Raw genomic sequence first — 9,301 nt, forward strand, 5'->3', positions numbered from 1 at the left:
CTGTTCCTATTAAATGGTAATGGAATGTATAGTTGAGTAATTAGGCTTACTACGGGCCTCGGGGGCCTTATGCTTACCTGGGTCCTAGTGCCGGTCCGGTCCACGGAAACGGGTTGTGACATGAAATTAATAGTTAGACTTTATATAAAGAGCTAAATAGTTAAATATTATGAAATATTTAACTTATAAAATGATGTTTTTTTATGGAATGATTAAATAGGTTAATGGATTTAACTTTAAAGGTCAATTAAGATATTTGTCAAATAAAAAAAAAAAATGAATTTCTAACTTGTGATCATGATCAAATTTGAGGAATTAAATAATTATTTACCATAATAATATTAATAATGCTCAGATAACCCTGAACTTGATACCATTACACAAAAATGGCCTAATATATAAATTCATCCTATAGTTTACACAAAAAAACTTTATAGCACTCTCAACTTTTATTTTGATCTATTGAACACTTCAATTTATAACATTGTACCAATTAAATACTTCAGCTTGCAAAAATTATTCTATTATGTTAAGCTCTCAAAATTTGAGCTATAGTAAATTGTGAATTAACCCCTTCATGGGATAAAGTTGAAGTATATATACCTAATTTCAGGTAGTTGCATTAAGATAAGAATTATGAACTCTATATTATTTGTTAATTTAAGTTTTTTTAGGAGTCTAATATTATTATTTTAATATATTTTATTATTATATGTTAAAAATAGTCGCCCATCAGTTGTTTGGTCATTTTATATCTAAATGTAGTGTTTATGCTGTTTCATTATCTGTCTATTTCATTATTTATGTATGTACTTATATGTTATCATTTATTCGTAAGATTTTATTATGTCACTTATTATAAAGGTTGTTGTGATAATTTTATTTTATGTGGAACAAGGCATCGACCTGAGAGGAGAGGGTACTTGAAGAGTTGTCTCATTAAATGGGGTGACCTTTCAGTGTCTCAGCTGGTCTATATGAGGCCCCTCTTTCACTTCATTTGCTTTTCTTCTCAATGACTGACCTTCAAAGCATCTCTCTCTAAAACTGTTTCTCTCTCTACCTTCTTGCAAGTAAGTTCATTTTACTCTTCTCTTTCCCTTTTTTCATTTTATTGGTCGAGGTCATGGGTTCCTCTAGTGTCGAGGATGTCTAAGTGCTACACGATTAGTTTGGTGACGGACTTACTGATGACGTGGATTCGGTGGTGGGCGAAGTGAGAGGAAGAAAAGAGAATGTCTGGATTGTCGACGTACCATCTGATATTGATGAGGGCGAGCTACTGGATATATGTTTTACATACAACCTCTCGCTAGAGTACAAACTGATTAGACCTTCGGAAAGCATGAGAGTAACCGAGCCACTGGATGAGGATTCCATTATGATGTATGAGGAGAGTTTTCGATCTGGGGTTCGATTTCCCCTATCCGAGCCATTGAAGTTGTTTTTCAACGAGTACCACATTACCATTAGCCAGCTACATCCCAATGGCTTGAGGTTCTTATGTTGTATAATAGAATTGGCTCGCCAAGATGGGTATAATGTGATGGCTCGGACGATTCGTGAGCTATACATTTCTTTGTTCGCCTAAACGAAGACCACTACTTCCTTCACGTGAAGAACAATCGTAACATTTTTGCTAAAAAGTCTAAGATTTCTTCTTTGAAGAATTGGAAATCCAAGTTTTTTATTGTTAAGCATCTCGGGGGCTTCGGAGTGCTCAATCGTTGGTCTGAGGATCCGCTTCGCCACGTTCTGGCTTCGCCCACTCCCTATGGCCAAACTTGCATGGAGTTAATAAAAGCCATGGGACTTGGCTGCGTGAACTTGAGGCAGGTTATAACCAAAGGTTATCTAACTTATTTGCCTAGTGGACCTATGAGGCCCAACCCTTCCATCCGTAGTAAGCTTTGTTCTTAGCCATTTTGCCCTTGGTTCTTTAAACTAACACCTCTTAATTTTCCTTTCTTGTTTTTTTGCACAGGAATGGCCCCAAAGAAATTGAAGAGCTCTAATATGGCCAAGGTTGCTAAAGTAATGAAAAAGAAAATCACTGCCAAGGGTTTGGGAAAAGAGGTACCTTCTGAGGTGCCAAGCACTCGACAAGTAGAAGTTGATGTTACAGCAAGGGTTGCTCCTTCCGAGCTACCTCCTTCGAGCCTGACTACTGGGCCTCCTAGAAAAAGGCAAAGGGAAACAAATGTCCCTGCTTTCGCCTCTTATCCCCCTCCTGCTCATTCGTGGTCCTTGGACATCCGAGGACACTTTATACATAAGTATGGGGTGAACTACAGTCTCCAGGATGACATGCCTAGCTAGGAAATGTCTCGCAACTGCCTTTTCCCTATTGATTCTCGTTATTATAAGCATCTAGATGATGTGGCGACTAGGGACTTAGCCAATGTTTGTTCCAAGCCATGAATACTAACAGTGTGCACTTCGCTCAGATATTCAAGCTGAAGTTCGGCTGTGCTGAGATGGAGATAAAGAAGAACCAAATGGAGGATGCCCTAAAAAGTGCTGAGGTGTCTATGAGGGAACAGGAGACTCGGCACAAAGCAGAGATTATTTCTAGGGAAGTTGAGATAGAGAAATTAAAGAAGGAGAGCTGGGACTTACTTAACAAAAATAAAGAGCTCGAGGGTAAAGCGAAAGAGCTTGAGAGTAGAGGAAAAGAGATGGAGAAAGAGCTGCAAGGGCTTCGGGAATAAGAAAGGACCCAAGAGGAGGATCTGGCCAAGGTGTGTTTTAGCCTAAGGTCAAACATTTTGTCGGGGCTCAAGGCGAGGCAGCATAGAGTGGATTGGAGCTGGATGAATGAGATTTACCTTGACGAGGCTGATGAAGAGGATTGGGGTGGCGAGGAAACTAGGGGTGAAGATGCGCCACAGGACCTAAACAGAGATGGTTCGCCTCCTTGGCTAGAAGGGGACGCAGACATCCATGCCATTTCTTTTGAGAGGCAAAATGATGATGTAGTAAAAGCTTAATTTTTTACTGACCCTATTGTGGGAATTTTTGTAACAACTTATATAGCCTTTTTGACTAAATGGAAAGCAAAGAGATTTTTTCCTTTTGTTTAAGTGTTGTGTTATTTCCTTGTCACTAAGTTAGCTTTTTTCTCACCGTATGAATATTTATACTTAGCGTTATACCTGAGTTATAGACATAGTGAATAGGACCGCTCATATCACTTAGGCGAACTAGGTATCTCCGACCTTGGGACTTAGTGAAATTGGACCGCTTAGGTCACTTGGGTGAACGAGGTATGTTCGATCTATGGACTTAGTGAAATTGGACCACTTAGGTCATTGGTCGCGCTAAGTATGTCCGAGCTATGGACTTAGTGAAATTGGACTGCTTAGGTCATTGGGCGAGCTAAGTATATCCGAGCTATGGACATAGTGAAATTGGACCGCTTAGGTCACTTGGGCGAACGAGGTATGTCTGAGCTATGGACTTAGTGAAATTGGACTGCTTAGGTCATTGGGCGAGCTAAGTATATCCGAGCTATGGACATAGTGAAATTGGACCGCTTAGGTCACTTGGGCGAACGAGGTATGTCTGAGCTATGGACTTAGTGAAATTGGACTGCTTTGGTCATTGGGCGAGCTAAGTATGTCTAAGCTATGGACCTAATGAAATTGGACCCCTTAGTTTACTCGGGCGAATTAGTATTTTTCGAGTCGAACAGACGAATATTTAAAGTAGAGCCTTCAGGAAAAACTCAATGTATCATGCTCTTTGTATATTTGGGGTCATGATACATTAAGTGAAAAAACTTGAGGCCTTATTGTTATTCAAATATAAAACTACTTTGTATATTATTGAGTGGAGATACAATATGCCTTTTTTAGATTATCAGCATTCCATGTCTGAGGTTGCTCGGCTCCTTCAATCTTCCTCAGCTTGTATGTGCTCGAGCCTAGCTGCTTTGAGACTTCATAAGGACCTTCCCAGTTTTTCCCTAATTTGCCTACAACTGCCGATCCTTTGGTGATTTCTGCCTTACGCCACACTCTGTCTCCTTCTCTAAATTGCCTGTTTTGAACTTGCTTGTTGAAGTATCTCCTTACCCTCTGCTTATATGTGTCAGCTCCGACTGTCGTGTCGCCTCTAAGTTCCTCTGCCAAGTCTAAGTTAATCTTTAGGTTTTCATTACTGCCGAGCTCTTCATACTCTCTTGTTCGTTTGCTAGATATGCCTATTTCTACTGGCACTACTACTTCTATCCCCTACATTAAGGAGAAAGGGGTTTGTCCTATTGCTTGCTGAGGGGTAGTTCGATAGGCCCACAGTACACTGTTTAGTTCGTTTGCCAGTTAGCCTTTTCTCCATCCAACCTTTTCTTTAAGCCTTGTAAGACAGTCCTATTGGTGACTTCGGTAAGGCCATTGGTTTACGGGTGAGCTACTGGTGTAAAGTGGAGTTTGATATGCCAATCTTCACAAAAAGATCTGAAGGCTCCTGAATCAAATTGCTTTCCATTGTCAGTAACAATCTTGTGGGGCACGCCATACCTGAATATCACATTTTTCCTAAAAAAACTAATAACCCGAGTTAGAGTAGTGGTGCTTAGGGCTTCGGCTTCTACCCATTTGGAGAAGTGATCAATGGCTACTACCACAAACTCCCTTTGCCCAGTTGTTGCATGAAACGCTCTAGATGTCTATCCCCCATTGAGAAAAAGGCCAGGTCTAACCTAAAGGTTGTAGTTCTGAGGGTTTTCTAAGAACCCGGTCATATTTTTCGCAAGTATTACAATGGCGAATGTGTTGGCGAACATCTTTCTTCATTGTTGGCTAGTAGTATTCTAACAGTAGAATCTTTCTAGGCATAGCATATGAGCCCTCATGTGCCCCACAAACACCTTCATGGGTTTCCCTTATGATGTAATTACCCCTTTCTCCAGTTATAGACTTCACCCAAAGGTGTGATTTAGATCTCCTGTAGAGTTTTCCATTTTCCATAACATAGTTCGTCACTTCCCTGCAAAGTCTAATCGCCTCCTATTTATCGCTTGGTCGAACATCATTCTGTAAGAGGCCAAATGATCGGGCTCATCCAATTGTTGTTAGGCTGAGATACTAGGACTTCACTCAACTCATAGCTCGGACAAATTTGGAGTTCGATTATCACTTCTCTTGGTAAACTTTCTTCCCATGCTGCAGCCTTGGCTATGGAATCTACTTCCTTATTATTCACCCATTCTATTTGGGTCATTTTCCAAGTACAACCTTCTTCCTCTAACTTGCATAAGAGAGACAAAGCTAGAGAGTGATACGTGACTAGGGTCAGCTCGAATGAAGGTGCCTGTGATTTGATTGACAACTAGCTGTGAGTTTAGGAAAATACAGAGTACTGGAGTTCGTACCTCGAGGCAAGCTTAAGCCCTATGATTAAACCTTCACATTCGACCTTGTTGTTAGTTGTCGCAAAATTCAGGCGCACGACATATTATATTTTTATCTTCTCTAACCCTTGTAGAATTACCCCTGCTGCCACCCCCGAGCTCCCTAATGCCCATCTGTGTGCAACTGCCAAGTACTAGAATTAGGGCTTAATAGTTCGGCTTTAGGTCCGCCTTTCTCATCTTCGCCAGAAAACTCGGCCACAAAGTTTGCAAGTACCTGCACCTTCATTGCGGTATAAGGAGCGTATCTGATATCAAATTCTCCTAACCTGATCGACCATTCCACCAATCTCCTAGAAGTTTCAGCTCGGTGCATGATCTTTTTGAGGGGGTGGTTAGTTCGGACGATTATAGTATGAGATTGGAAGTAGTGGCACAATCGATTTGTCGAAGTCAAGATGGCGAAAGCTAGTTTTTCAATATTTGAATATCGTAACTCGAAACCCTTGAGGACTTTGCTAATGTAATAAATAGGGTACAGTTTCCCCTCTTCTTCTCTAATCAACATTAAAGCCACAAAATTTTCAGTAGCAGCTAAATACAAGTATATGGGCTCATCTTTTTTAGGTCTGCTTAAAAGAGGAGCGAAGGATAAAAAGTCCTTAATCTTTTCGAAGCAAGCTGGTATTTGTCATCCCATTGAAAACCTTTCAGCCATTTTAGGGTTTGGTAAAATGGCAAACACCTCTTGGCTGAGCAGGAAATAAATCGCATTAAGGTTGTAATCCGACCATTCAACTGTTGGACTTCAAGGATGCTGGTGGGCGCCTGCATTTCCAAAATTGCTTTAATCTTTTTAGGATTTGCCTCAATCCCCCTTTGTGATATCATGAAACCCAGGAACTTCCTTGCTTTAACTCTAAATGTGCATTTGTCCGAGTTGAGCTTTATATTAAACCTGTTTAAGATTTCAAACGCTTCCAATAGGTCTCTAGGATGGTCAGTAGCTCAGATGCTTTTTATTATCATATCATCTACATAAACTTCTACAGTTCGTCCAATCTGGGTAGTTCACCTCCATTTCAGTAAAGTCAACACACAACCTCCATTTCGCATTGGACTTCGGTACCAAAACTACGTTCGCCAGCCATTCTGGGTAGTTCACCTCCATTATAAACCCTACCTTCAACAATTTATCTACCTCAATTGCTATGACCTGTTGTGTCTCTCGACCATGGTTTCGCTTTTTTTATTTTATCGGTTTAAAGCTTGGGTCAAAGCTGAGCTTGTGGGATATGGTATTAGGATCAATGCCAACTATGTCCTCTGCGGTCTAGGCGAAGCTGTTAACATTGTCTTTTAAAACTGCCTTCATATTATCTTGTACCTCTCTCAGTAGATAGGCTCCCAGCATCAAGTTCTACCTCGACTTCACTCCCATATAATTATCTCGCCCACATATGTTGGGCTAGAATCTACATTAGGTCTAGGGATATCAAAAGGGTGGTGTACGGTTGGTTTTATGAGTGGTTCGCCTTCTGGCATCCACATGATTGGTAGGGCAAGAGGCAACCCTTTCAGTGCTATAATGTATGCTTCTCAAGCTACCTTCTGGTCTCCCCTAATAGCCACAATCTCGCCCATATCGGAGTAAAACTTCATGGTGAGGTACCTAATACATGTGGCCGCTTCCAGTTCATACAGGGCTTGTCTACCTAGTATAGCATTGTATGGGAAGTGAATGTCTGCCACCATAAACTCCAATTTGAGTTTCCTTGACGAGACTTCAATTTTAAGCTCTAGGGTTATGTTTATCGACCCAGACACTTGCACAGGTTTTCCCACTAGGCCGACTAAAAGGGTGCAGATAGGTTTAAGCCTCGCCTGTTCTAGTTTCAAAGCCTTGAAAACCTCCATAGTTAATAAGTTCACTACACTACCTTCGTCCACCAATACTCTTTCTACTAGAAAGTTTTCGCAAATCCCCTCAATTACTAAGGTATCATTGTGTGGGGCATGTACAAACTCACCATCGGCTTCAAAGAATGATATGGGTGGCCTGGTGTTCGGCTTTTACTGGGGTAAAATGGAATAGATCACCCTAACTCTTCTTTTTCTGGTTAAATTGCTATCGACCCCGATGAGCCACCAAATATGGTGTAGATTGTGCCTAGGGTGTGACATTCTTTCGGCTGCTTATCCTTATGTTCACTTTCCCTCTGCGATCTTCCAATAAATTGCTTCAGTTAGCCTCTTTGTACAAGGCATTCTATCTTTTTCTGCAACTGCCTACAGGCCTTGATCTCGTGACATACATCCCTATGGAACTTGCAATACTTCCTCTTATCTTAATGGCTCGAGGTAACCTCCTTCATCTTTCTAAGATAATAGAACTGAATTTGATTGCCTGTTCTCTTATCCAAGACAGTATTTCCCAGCGTAGTCTATTCAAAGGGCTAAATTTTCAACCTTGCTGTGGCTTACCAATTTTTGAGTATTGCATTCGAACAGAATAACTAATTCGTGGGAGCCGAATAGGTGACCTCCTATGGGGCGATTGTCTCCTGATTAGAGATGGATGTTTGTTATGTCTATGCCTCTCTTCTCTGGGGAATCTGTGCTTTTGAGCTTCATAAGCTTCGTCTAATTTTAAGTATTTGTGGGCTCGCGCCATAAGTTTGGCAAAAGTCAAGGGAGGGTATATACTCAAACTTTCAAACAATTTGTTGTACCTGTAATATTTTTCCATGGCATTAACGGCTACCTCATCATTCAAGTTCTCCACTTGCATCGCCATTCTTTGAAATTTGGATACATACTGCCTCAGGGTCTCTCCCTCCTCTCTTTTTAAATCCACCAAGTCAGACGAAATTTTCCTGGATGATACACATGTTATGAAACGGGCTCAGAATGTTGTGGCCAACTGAGAGAAGGAATGAATGGATCATGTCTTGAGTGTTTGATACCACTCTTGGGCCATCCCTTTTAAGGTAGTTGGGAAGACCTTACATATTAAATCCTCTGAATTGGTTTGCAAATACATCATAGCTCGGAAGGTTGCCAAATGGCTCCTGGGATCAGTAGATCCATCATAGGATTGGAAAGTAGGAAGCTTGAACTTTGGTGAAAAGGCTACGGCCAAAATATCAACTAATAAGAGTGAGTCTTGTCGAAGTCCATGTTCTCCTATTTCTCCCATCTGTCTACATTCCCGAATCAGTTCTTTGACAGCATCCCAAAAATTCGCCCCATCCGCCATTGGTTGGGTTCGACTTAGTTCTTGGCTGTTGGGGATACATATTCTAGGGTTCACCTTTGGTTTTGCCTCATGATATTGATCAAATACTAAGTGATTTCAGTGTTTAGGTGCAGTTGGGGGTAGGCTATGCTCTTGGTGAGGAGGGTTCACCGAGCTAGGAGGTGGTACTGGGTCGCCGCTAGGCTGAGGATTATCCAAGAGGCATTTCAGCATGGTGGTGAATTGGAAATAAGCTTAGGCTAGAGTAGCTGCCACCTGAGGATCAGTGGTTGATGGAAGGACGAACAAGGATTGTTGGTTGGCCTCGCCAAGGGTATTGTCTTGGCCTTCAAGGTTGAGGCACTCAGTGGGATCAGTGGCCATGGGAATTGAGAAAAAAGTGTGGGGATTTTAGGTTGAAAGTGTGTTCAACACTCACCGCACCAATTATTAAGCTCTCAGAATTTGAGGTGTAGTAAATTGTGAATTAACCCTTTAATGGGATAAAGTTGAAGTATATATACCTAATTCCAAGTAGTTGTACTAAAATAAAGATTATGAATCCTATATTATTTATTAATTTGAGTTTATTTAGGAGTCTAATATTATTATTTTAATATATATGTTAGCATATTGAATACTCAAACTTCTAAAATTGGATCTACTAAGCACCCATTTCATAGTTGAAAAATGTGAAAATTATTATTCTA

The sequence above is a fragment of the Jatropha curcas genome, chromosome 9 (assembly GCF_041381405.1).
Source record: "Jatropha curcas cultivar XTBG-Jc1 chromosome 9, XTBG_Jcur_1.0, whole genome shotgun sequence".
Taxonomy (NCBI): Eukaryota; Viridiplantae; Streptophyta; class Magnoliopsida; order Malpighiales; family Euphorbiaceae; genus Jatropha; species Jatropha curcas.